Raw genomic sequence first — 9,681 nt, 5'->3', positions numbered from 1 at the left:
TCATCTTTTGGTTTTAATGATCGCACTATCATTGGAGAGCTCAACGGATGAGCTTTGTCCATATGAAATCTTTTCAGAACCTTTTCTGTATAGTTGGATTGGTGCACAAAGATTCCACCCTTTAAGTGCTCTATTTGTAATCCAAGGTAAAATTTTATTTTCCCAAGATCTTTCATTTCAAATTCTTTCATCAGATATTTTGCAGTTTGTTCAAGCTCTTTGGGAGTTTCAGTGATAGTTAAATCATCAACATAAACTGGAATTATAGAAAATCTTGATTGAGTTTGTTTAATAAATACACAAGGACTAATTTGATCATTTTTAAATCCTTCTTTCAGGAAATATTCACTAAGACGGTTGTACCAAATTCTTCCAAATTGTTTTAGTCCATAAAGTGACCTTTTCAGCTTTACATAAGTCCTTCAGGGACTTTCATATAAATGTCTGTAGCAAGTGAACCATATAAATATGCGGTCACAACATCCATAAGTCGCATTTGCAACCTGTTTGAGACAGTCAGACTTATCAAGAATCTTAGTGTAGTTGCATCTACTACTGGAGAATACGTTTCCTCATAATCAATCCCTAGTCTTTGGGAAAAACCTTGTGCTACAAGTCGTGCCTTATATCTAAACACTTCATCTTTCTCATTCCTTTTTCTTACAAACACCCATTATAGCCGACTGGTTTTATACCATTTGGTGTTTGGATAATTTTTTAAAAAACTTCTCGTTTCTCAAGTGACTTTAACTCTGCTTGAATATCATCTTTCCATTTTGGCAATCATTCCTACGCCGACATTCTTGCATCGTTCTTGGTTCTATATCATTTTGATCAAGTGTTATTTCGGTGGCAATTAAATGAGCAATTGCGTCATTAATAATAACATTCTTTCGATTTAATTGCCTTTTAGTTGAAATGTAATTAATCGAAATTTCATTGTTATCTTTTATATCATTATTTTCTTCTTCTCTGAGATTTTCATCCTCATCTCCAAAACTTGTTTCTTTACAATTCATTGAAGAAGTAATATTGATAACATTTGCCATTTCATTCAACCATTTGGATTTCCTTTGTTTCAAATCCTTTGAACCAAGTGGTCTTCCACGCTTCCGGCGTGCAATAGATTCATTTTCAGTTGCTTTGTTATCAATGGGAATTTCAAGTGCCGGAACATTTGCCGCAGGAATATATGATTTTTTTGTCATTTGCTTTGTTTCTACAAATGCAACAGGTAATTTGTTTGCAATATATTGATTATGGACAATTATTCTAAATTCTTGTTCAGAATCATTTGTTTTTGGATCATATATTTTCAAATGTGTTGCATTCCATGTGAGATCTATTTCCTTTTATTTGGGTCCACTTTCTCTCCCCCTAAGGATGGGAATATTGTATCATTAAAATGACAATCTGCAAATCTAGCATTAAATTCTGATCCAACATAAATTCTGATCCTTCTTTGTGGACCCATTTTTGTACGTTGGGGTGGTGCAATAGGGACATATACTACACCTCCAAATATTTTCAAGTGTGATATATTTGGTTCTTGACCATGCACTAATGGTTGTGGTGAATATTTATGATGAGCACTTGGTCTCAATCTTATCAATGATAATGCATGTATTATTGCATGGCCCCACGCAGATGATGACAATTTTGACCTCATTAATAATGGTCTTGCTATTAATTGGAGTCTTTTAATCAATGATTCAGCTAGACCATTTTGAGTATGAACATGAGCTACTGGATGTTCTACGCCAATTCCAATTGACGTACAATAATCATTAAAAGTTTGAGATGTAAATTCTCCGGCATTGTCAAGCCTTATTCGCTTAATTGTATAATCTAGAAATTGATTTCTCAATCGAATGATTTGAGCAAGTAATTTCGCAAATGCCACATTTCTAGTTTGTAGAAATGCTAATAGATGATCGAATGCAACAAGAGGGGGGGTGAATTGTTGTGTATTAATTTTAAGATTTTTGCCTCTAATTTTGCGGAATTATAATAAAATAAAACTTAAACTTAAAATGAAAAAGATAAAAGGAGACAAAGATTTTACTTGGAAATCTTCTTGGCCTAATAAGAAGGAAAAACCACGACCCCCCGAGATTTCAAAATTCTCACTATGTTTTAGGCAATCAATTACAATCACATAAAACAATTTGCTTCACTTGAAGCTTCTCTATTCTAGGCCTACTTCTCTTTCTCCTTCTCTTTCTCTTCTCACGCTTCTCTTGAAGCTTCTCTATTCCCCTAGACTTCCCTTAAGTCTAGTTACAACAAAACACACAAATACCCTTACAAGGCCAAATTCTCAAGAGGATAAAAATTAAATAATTGCTTTAAAAAAAATATAATAAATTAATTGGCATTAGATAGCTGAAAATATTTTTCTTAATAGATCTCCCTTTGTGGACACTCTCGGATTCTTTTCAGTTTGAGCATAGTTCCTCCTATTTATAGTGGGAACAGCCAGCAGTTACCTTAGACATACCTACCACTATCCTACACGTTCTCAGAAGAAAAAAATAGTGGGATGCTAAAAATAAACCTCCGGCTGTCATTTGCTCAAAGAGGAAAACGGTTCCTTCAAGCTAAAAATAGCATAGGAGTTATAACAAAAGATCCTAATTAAAAGGAGATCTCAATCATAAAAAGAATAAGTCTTAGGCTATTTTTAGATAACCTAAAAATAGTTTTGCCAACCAATTTATAATTAATTAAGCAATTAATTTACTTCTTAACCGTCACATCAACTTAAAAACAGAAAATAATTAATTCGCAATTTTTCAGTCGATGTTTTCTTCAGACCTGTGCCGTGGGAACAGTGTACTGTCTCCATCTACAACTTCTGTCAGATTGTCAACTTTGGGAACAGTAGACCGTCTGTCTACCTTTAACGTCCTAAGCATTTATCTAACTTCTTAGATATTCTAAGACACGCACAACTTCCACGAACCAAGTCATAGGCTTCATCAACGATTTCAACAGAATCGGATATTCACCTACAAAACAATCTCTAAAACATGTTTGTTTATTTAAAAGTGAAGTCATCATCAAAACCTAAGAGGCCAACAAATTCCCCCTTTCTGATGAAGACAAACTTATAAACAAACTTAAGTAAAATAGAGTAAAACAAAATTTTTAGAGAATACTAGAGATTAAAGCAACTCTAAATAACTTACCAAATCAACTCGTTACAATATAATTTACCAAGCATGCATAAAACAATTTACTCTATAAAAACACAATATCAAATATGTTTTAAAAATAATTTTCCAAAAATAGTTAAATTAACACATAACACAAATCCCTAAGTATTATAAAAAGTAACAGCTTTTAAAACAAGATTCAGAACAGTTAATCAACGTATTCATAAACTTAACAACACAGATGATTTTAAGCTGGTTTCATAATCATTCATAATCACAATCATCACACTTATGCACATTAACTTCCATTATTGTAGCAATATAAATCAATAAAGATATGGAGACTGTGTATTCACAGCTTCTCTTAAGTTTGTGCATTCTCTTCCCCCTTTTGTCATCAATCAAAAAGAATTGGGAGTATCAAACCACAGCACAAAACATATAGATTTGTCATTGAGGAAAACAAAAAACAGTAAACGAAAGCAAGCACCATAAAAAGCAGTCCAAATATGCATATAGTTAATCATCACAGACCAGAAATAGAAACAAGAAAGAAATTGTAGCAGTTGTTCAACAAAACAAATATAATTTTGTACCCCTTATGGTACAAAACCAAAAGTGAAATTGTTTGATAAATGTTAGAGCCAACAATTCATTAAAAACATGGGAAGAGGAATCAAGGAGCAGTCTCTTCTTCATCTATGAATTCGGTCTGCACTTCAACTGTATCCAACTTTGCACCAAGACGGTTCTCCATCAGGGTAAGTTGATCAACGATTGAAGCAAGTGAGACTCGAATTTCATCTTGAAAAGCAGTAAATTGAGACTGTAGGTCATGGAGCTTAGAGAGTATGAAGTTTGAAGAAGCTGCAAGAACAGAATCAGGATTAGCACAACCAGTACCTTGTGAAGACTGAAATGGTGGTGGTGTAAAGTGAATAGGTGATTGAGGTGGTGATGGAATTTGAAGTGGTGGTGGAGTAGTTGGCTTGGGAGAAGGAGGTTTATTAGATGTAGACACAGGTATGGTGTCAGATGTGGTTTCATCAACCATAGTAGCCTTGGTTTCGAAGCTAACCTACTACTCTTCCTCTGAATGAACTTAGCCTTTTTCCTCATTGCTATCAAAATCTCTTCATCACTTGAATCACTGCAGAAATTGTGATGAACATTATCTTCCAAGGCTTCCTCTTGTTCTTCTGTTTCCCCCTTACTTGCTTCTCCATCCTGTTCCCCTTTTTCTCCTGTTTCAACGTTGTTAGTGGGAACAGGTTCTTGCTCCTTTTCCTCTTTTTCCTCCTTCCTTGATTTCTCCTTTTCTTCCTCAACCCCTTCCTCTTCTGATCCGACTTCAACAACCTCCTCTAAATCATGCATTAACATCCCTTCATTATTTAGTTTTAGGTGCAAATTTTGTAAGCATTTAGCACCTATTTTCATGTTAGGACCCATTGGGAACTGCAAACCATCTAGAGGTACACTAAATTTATTGAAAATCCATGTTAACAGTCCTCCATATCCCACAAAACTTTTCTTTTCAATGCAATCCGACAAATGAGAGATCATTAACGAAGAAAAATTTATTTTAATATGATTTGCCATGTAATAAATTAAGGTGGCATCACGCAAACTCATTTCACTACGTTTGGAATTTCTTGGTAAGATGAATCTGCGTGCAATGTTATACAGTAATTTATGCAGAGGAGACAAAACGTTGTGACTAATCTTTCCCTTCTTTTGATCTACCCCTAAAAATTTCAGAATTGTTCGTTCATTAATGCCAGAGAATACTATTAAATCCAACATAATAAGTATCAAATCCAACTTTAGGAACATTTAACCATTCCCCCAACATAGCACTATTAAATTCTATTTTCACGTTCTTAACAGTACTAGAACACATCCCACAATCATTAGAGAAATTTAAAATAAATTCTCGCATAAGGTTTGGAAAAATTGAGTTGCAACTAAAATTGGACATCAATACCTCCCATTCTTGATTTTGTAAAATGTCATGCAGTTGAGGAAAATGAGTAGAATCATACCAGTACTTGTCTAACCCGAACCCTACAGACATTTCTTTTGAAACTTCTTCAGCACTATTTGGATCAGCATGCTTCGAACGTTTGGCTATTCTAGAAGATGAACCACCTTTTGGAGTGGGGATTTGGCGTTTGGTACCGGCATGCTCAGTGGAGGGTTTAGGTGTTTCATTTGTAGTTTCAGTAGTTGAGGATGGTGCAGCATCAAGTAAAGGTGGAGGATGAACCACACTGAGAGGTTGTGGTTGAGAAATTTTACCGGATTTTGGGGTTTTTGAAGATCTTGGGGTTTTCATTTTGATTTTAAAATGCTTTGAGAAGAAAGGAAGATGACGATTGCTTGAGGAGGATGAGAAAACGTGAGTGTTGTGATGTAAGAGAAGGGTTTAATAAAGGGTTGAAGAGACGGTTACCTAAAGGTCCAATCCTTTAAATGCTTTAATCATTATATTTGAAATCAAGGATTGATGAAGAGTTGGAACAAATCCAAATAAACCAATACCCATTATTTTTGATTTAGGTTGACCATATATTAGAAAGAAAATATGAAAAAAATGAATGTTGTTATTATATTATATTATATTAAGAAAAATAATGAACATACACTGCTTTGGTCTGATCAAATTAAAACATGCAATCAAGAAAACATTCATAGTACGTACTTTATTAACTGTATACCTGATCCCTTCAATAATTGATTTTCAATCAAGATTTTATGGTTGATTTCACCTTTTCAATTTCATGATGCTTCATGGAGAATTCTTACTTTCAACTTTAGTAGAGCTTGATCATACCATGTTCCAATCTCATCTTTTCATATTGTTCCCTCGGAAGCAGTTTGGTCAAGATATCTGCGACTTGTTCATTAGTGTTAACATGCTTTACAATAATACTTTTATTTTCAACATTATCTTTAAGAAAATGATGCCTAATGTGGATGTGTTTTACTCGTGAATGATGCACTGGATCTTTAGATATACATATGGCGCTGGTATTATCACAATAAATAGGAACACATTCAAATTTAATACCAAAATCTTTTAGCTGCTGTTTTATCCAAAGCATTTGGGAACAACAAGCTGCTGCTGCTACGTATTCAGCTTCTGCAGTAGATAATGCAACAGTGTTTTGTTTCTTGGAACTCCATGAAATTAAACATGAGCCAAGAAATTGTATCATTCCTGATGTACTTTTTCTATTTACGAGATCACCTGCATAATCTGCATCACTAAAACCTTTCAAATCATAGACATCACTTTTAGGATAATATAGGGACAAGTCATCTGTTCCCTTCAAGTATCTCAGAATTCTTTTTACTGCTGTAAAATGTGATTCTTTGGGGTTAGATTGAAATCTTGCACATAAACCAACACTAAAAGAAATATCAGGTCTACTAGTTGTTAGATATAATAAAGAACCAATCATGCCTCGATACATTATTTGATCTACATTAATCCCATTTAGGTCTTCATCTAATCTAACATTTGTAGCCATGGGTGTGTGGTTTGTCTTAGCGTTGTCTAGTCCATACTTCTTAAGAAGTTCTTTTATGTATTTTTGTTGATGGATAAAAATACTATTTTCAGTTTGTTTTATTTGTAAACCAAGGAAGAAATTTAGTTCTCCCATCATGCTCATTTCAAATTCTGTGCCCATAATATTGGCAAATTCTTTACATAACAAGTCATTAGTAGCACCAAAAATAATATCATCAACATAAATTTGAACAACCAAATTATCATAACCTTTATTCTTAAAGAATAAGGTTTTGTCAATTTTTCCTCTAATAAAGTTATTTTGAATCAAAAACTTTGACAGTCTTTCATACCATTGCCTAGGGACTTGCTTCAAGCCATATAAAGCTTTATCAAGCTTGTAGACATGATCAGGACAAGAGGTATTTTCAAAACCTGGGGGTTGTTCAACAAAAACTTCTTCATCAAGAAAGCCATTTAAAAAAGCACATTTCACATCCATTTGATATAATTTAAAGTTCATAAATGCAGCAAAAGAGATTAAAATTCTAATAGCCTCTAACCTTGCTACTGGAGCAAAAGTCTCGGTGTAATCAATACCTTCTTGTTAGTTGTACCCTTATACCATGAGCCTTGCTTTGTTTCTTACAATTATTCCGTGCTCTTCTAATTTGTTTCGAAATACCCATTTTAAACCAATTACCTTTTTGTGTTTTGGTTTGGGTTCCAAGTGCCATACTTTGTTTCTTTCGAATTCATTCAATTCATCTTGCATGACAACTATCCATTCGGAATCTTTTAGAGCCTCCTCGTGGTTTTTAGGTTCAAGTGATGATAGGAACGCAAAGTGTGCACAAAAGTTTCTGATTTGGGACCTCGTTTGCGTTCCCTTATTTATATCACTAATAATCAAATCAAGAGGGTGGTAACTTTGATATTTCCAAGGCTTAGGCACAAATTCTCTTATGGGAACAGAAGCATGTTCCGTTTCATCTGCTTGATTATTGTTCTGTTCAGCTTCTGGATCTGCTTGCTCGTCTGTGGGAATAGCTGGATTGGAGACAGTCTGCTGTTCCTGAAATACTGTTTGTTTCTGATTATTATCGTTCCTTTCTGCCTCTTCTGGGATCAGCTGTTCACCTGCTGTTCCTTCATCATCGTCTTCTAGATGAGCAAGACCTATTTTCACATGGTTGTTTTCCTGTCCACTTGTTGAGAAGTTAGTTTCATCAAAAATGACATGAACTGACTCTTCTACACTCATTGTTCTTTTATTATATACCATGTAAGCTTTTCTATGTGATGAGTAGCCAAGAAATACTGCTTCATCGCTTCTTTCATCAAACTTACCTATACTTCGTTTTCCATTAACATGTACAAAACATTTGCATCCAAATATACGAAAATAGGAGATGTTTGGTTTAACACCTTTGAGTAATTCATAGGGTGTTTTTGAAGAGATTGGTCTTATTAACACACGATTCATAATATAACAAGCAGTATTAACAGCCTCAGCCCAAAAATTTCTAGGTAAACCGCTAGCAATCAACATGGTTCTGGCCATATCTTCTAAAGTTCTATTTTTCCTTTCTACCACACCATTTTGTTGTGGTGTTCTAGGTGCGGAAAAATTGTGATTAATTCCATGTTCATTGCAATACATAGTAAAATTTGAATTTTCAAATTCTTTTCCATGATCAGACCTTATGTGGATTATTTGATTATTGGTAGATTTTTGTATTTTGTTTGCGAAGGAAACAAACTCATCAAAAGCTTCATCTTTGCTTACTAAAAACAAAGTCCAAGTGAATCTACTATAATCATCAACAATGACAAACACATATTTTTTGCCGCTACGGATCTGTATTCTCATTGGTCCACATAGATCCATATGAATTAATTCTAGTGGTCTAGCGGTAGTCACCATATTCTTTGATTTAAAAGATGACCTCACTTGTTTTCCTTTGGAACAAGGATCGCAAATATCTTTCTTAAGGAATTTTATAGCTGGTAGTCCTCTAACTAGGTCTTTTGATCTTAATGTATTAATCAATGTAAAACTAGCATGACCTAGACGCTTATGCCAAAGTAGTGGGTCTTCTTCTATGACACTTAAACATGTTAGACTGGTTTTGGGAACAGTGCCCAGGTCCACTGCATAAGTGTTCCCTTTCCTGATTCCCTCGAGCACAGTATCTCCTGTGTCGTTCCTAGAAATTATGCATCGTTTATAAGTAAATTTAACAGAGTTACCTTTATCACAAAATTGAGAAATACTTAGCAGATTGTGTTTTTAATTCTCGACTAAAAATACATTGTCTATGGCATAGGAACATGACCTTCCAACCTTTCCTTTGGCGATTATCTCACCCTTCATAGATTTGTCACCCGTCATGTACTTGGAACACCCACTGTCGAGATACCATGAGTTGTTCCTCCTCACTTGAACCTGCAAAGCAAATTAACGGTTAGGATCAGGAACCCAGTCATCCTTGGGTTCCCTGTCGATAATACTTGAATCACATTTCTTAATCCATATGCGTTCGACATAATTTTTATTTGCTTTGGTATGCTGTTCCCTTTTTACACATTGATTTTTCAGGTGTCCAGTTTTGCCACAAAAGGAACAGACTTTACTACTGGGGAGATCTACATAGACCTTTTTCTTCCTATTATTCTTAACATAACCTAGGCATTCTTTACTCTTTGTTTTAGCATCTAGAATCCATTTGGGAACTTCATTAATTTTCCCTTTTCCTTTTAAGTTCAACTTATCTTTCAGATATTCATTCTCTTTTTCACAGGAATCTAATTTTAATTTCAACTTTTGAAATTCAGTGCTAAACATGTGAGTGTATATTTCATTTACGTCCCTTCTTAAACCTAGCAATTTATATTGATTTATTTCAACATTAAGAATAATAAATTCCTGCTTCATTTTTTCGATTGTTTCTTTCAAAATAATATTCTGATCCAGCAGATTAAAAAATCTGTTTTGCACATCAA

Source organism: Amaranthus tricolor, chromosome 2, assembly GCF_026212465.1.
Source record: "Amaranthus tricolor cultivar Red isolate AtriRed21 chromosome 2, ASM2621246v1, whole genome shotgun sequence".
Classification (NCBI taxonomy): Eukaryota; Viridiplantae; Streptophyta; class Magnoliopsida; order Caryophyllales; family Amaranthaceae; genus Amaranthus; species Amaranthus tricolor.
Note: the sequence above shows the minus strand (reverse complement) of the source record.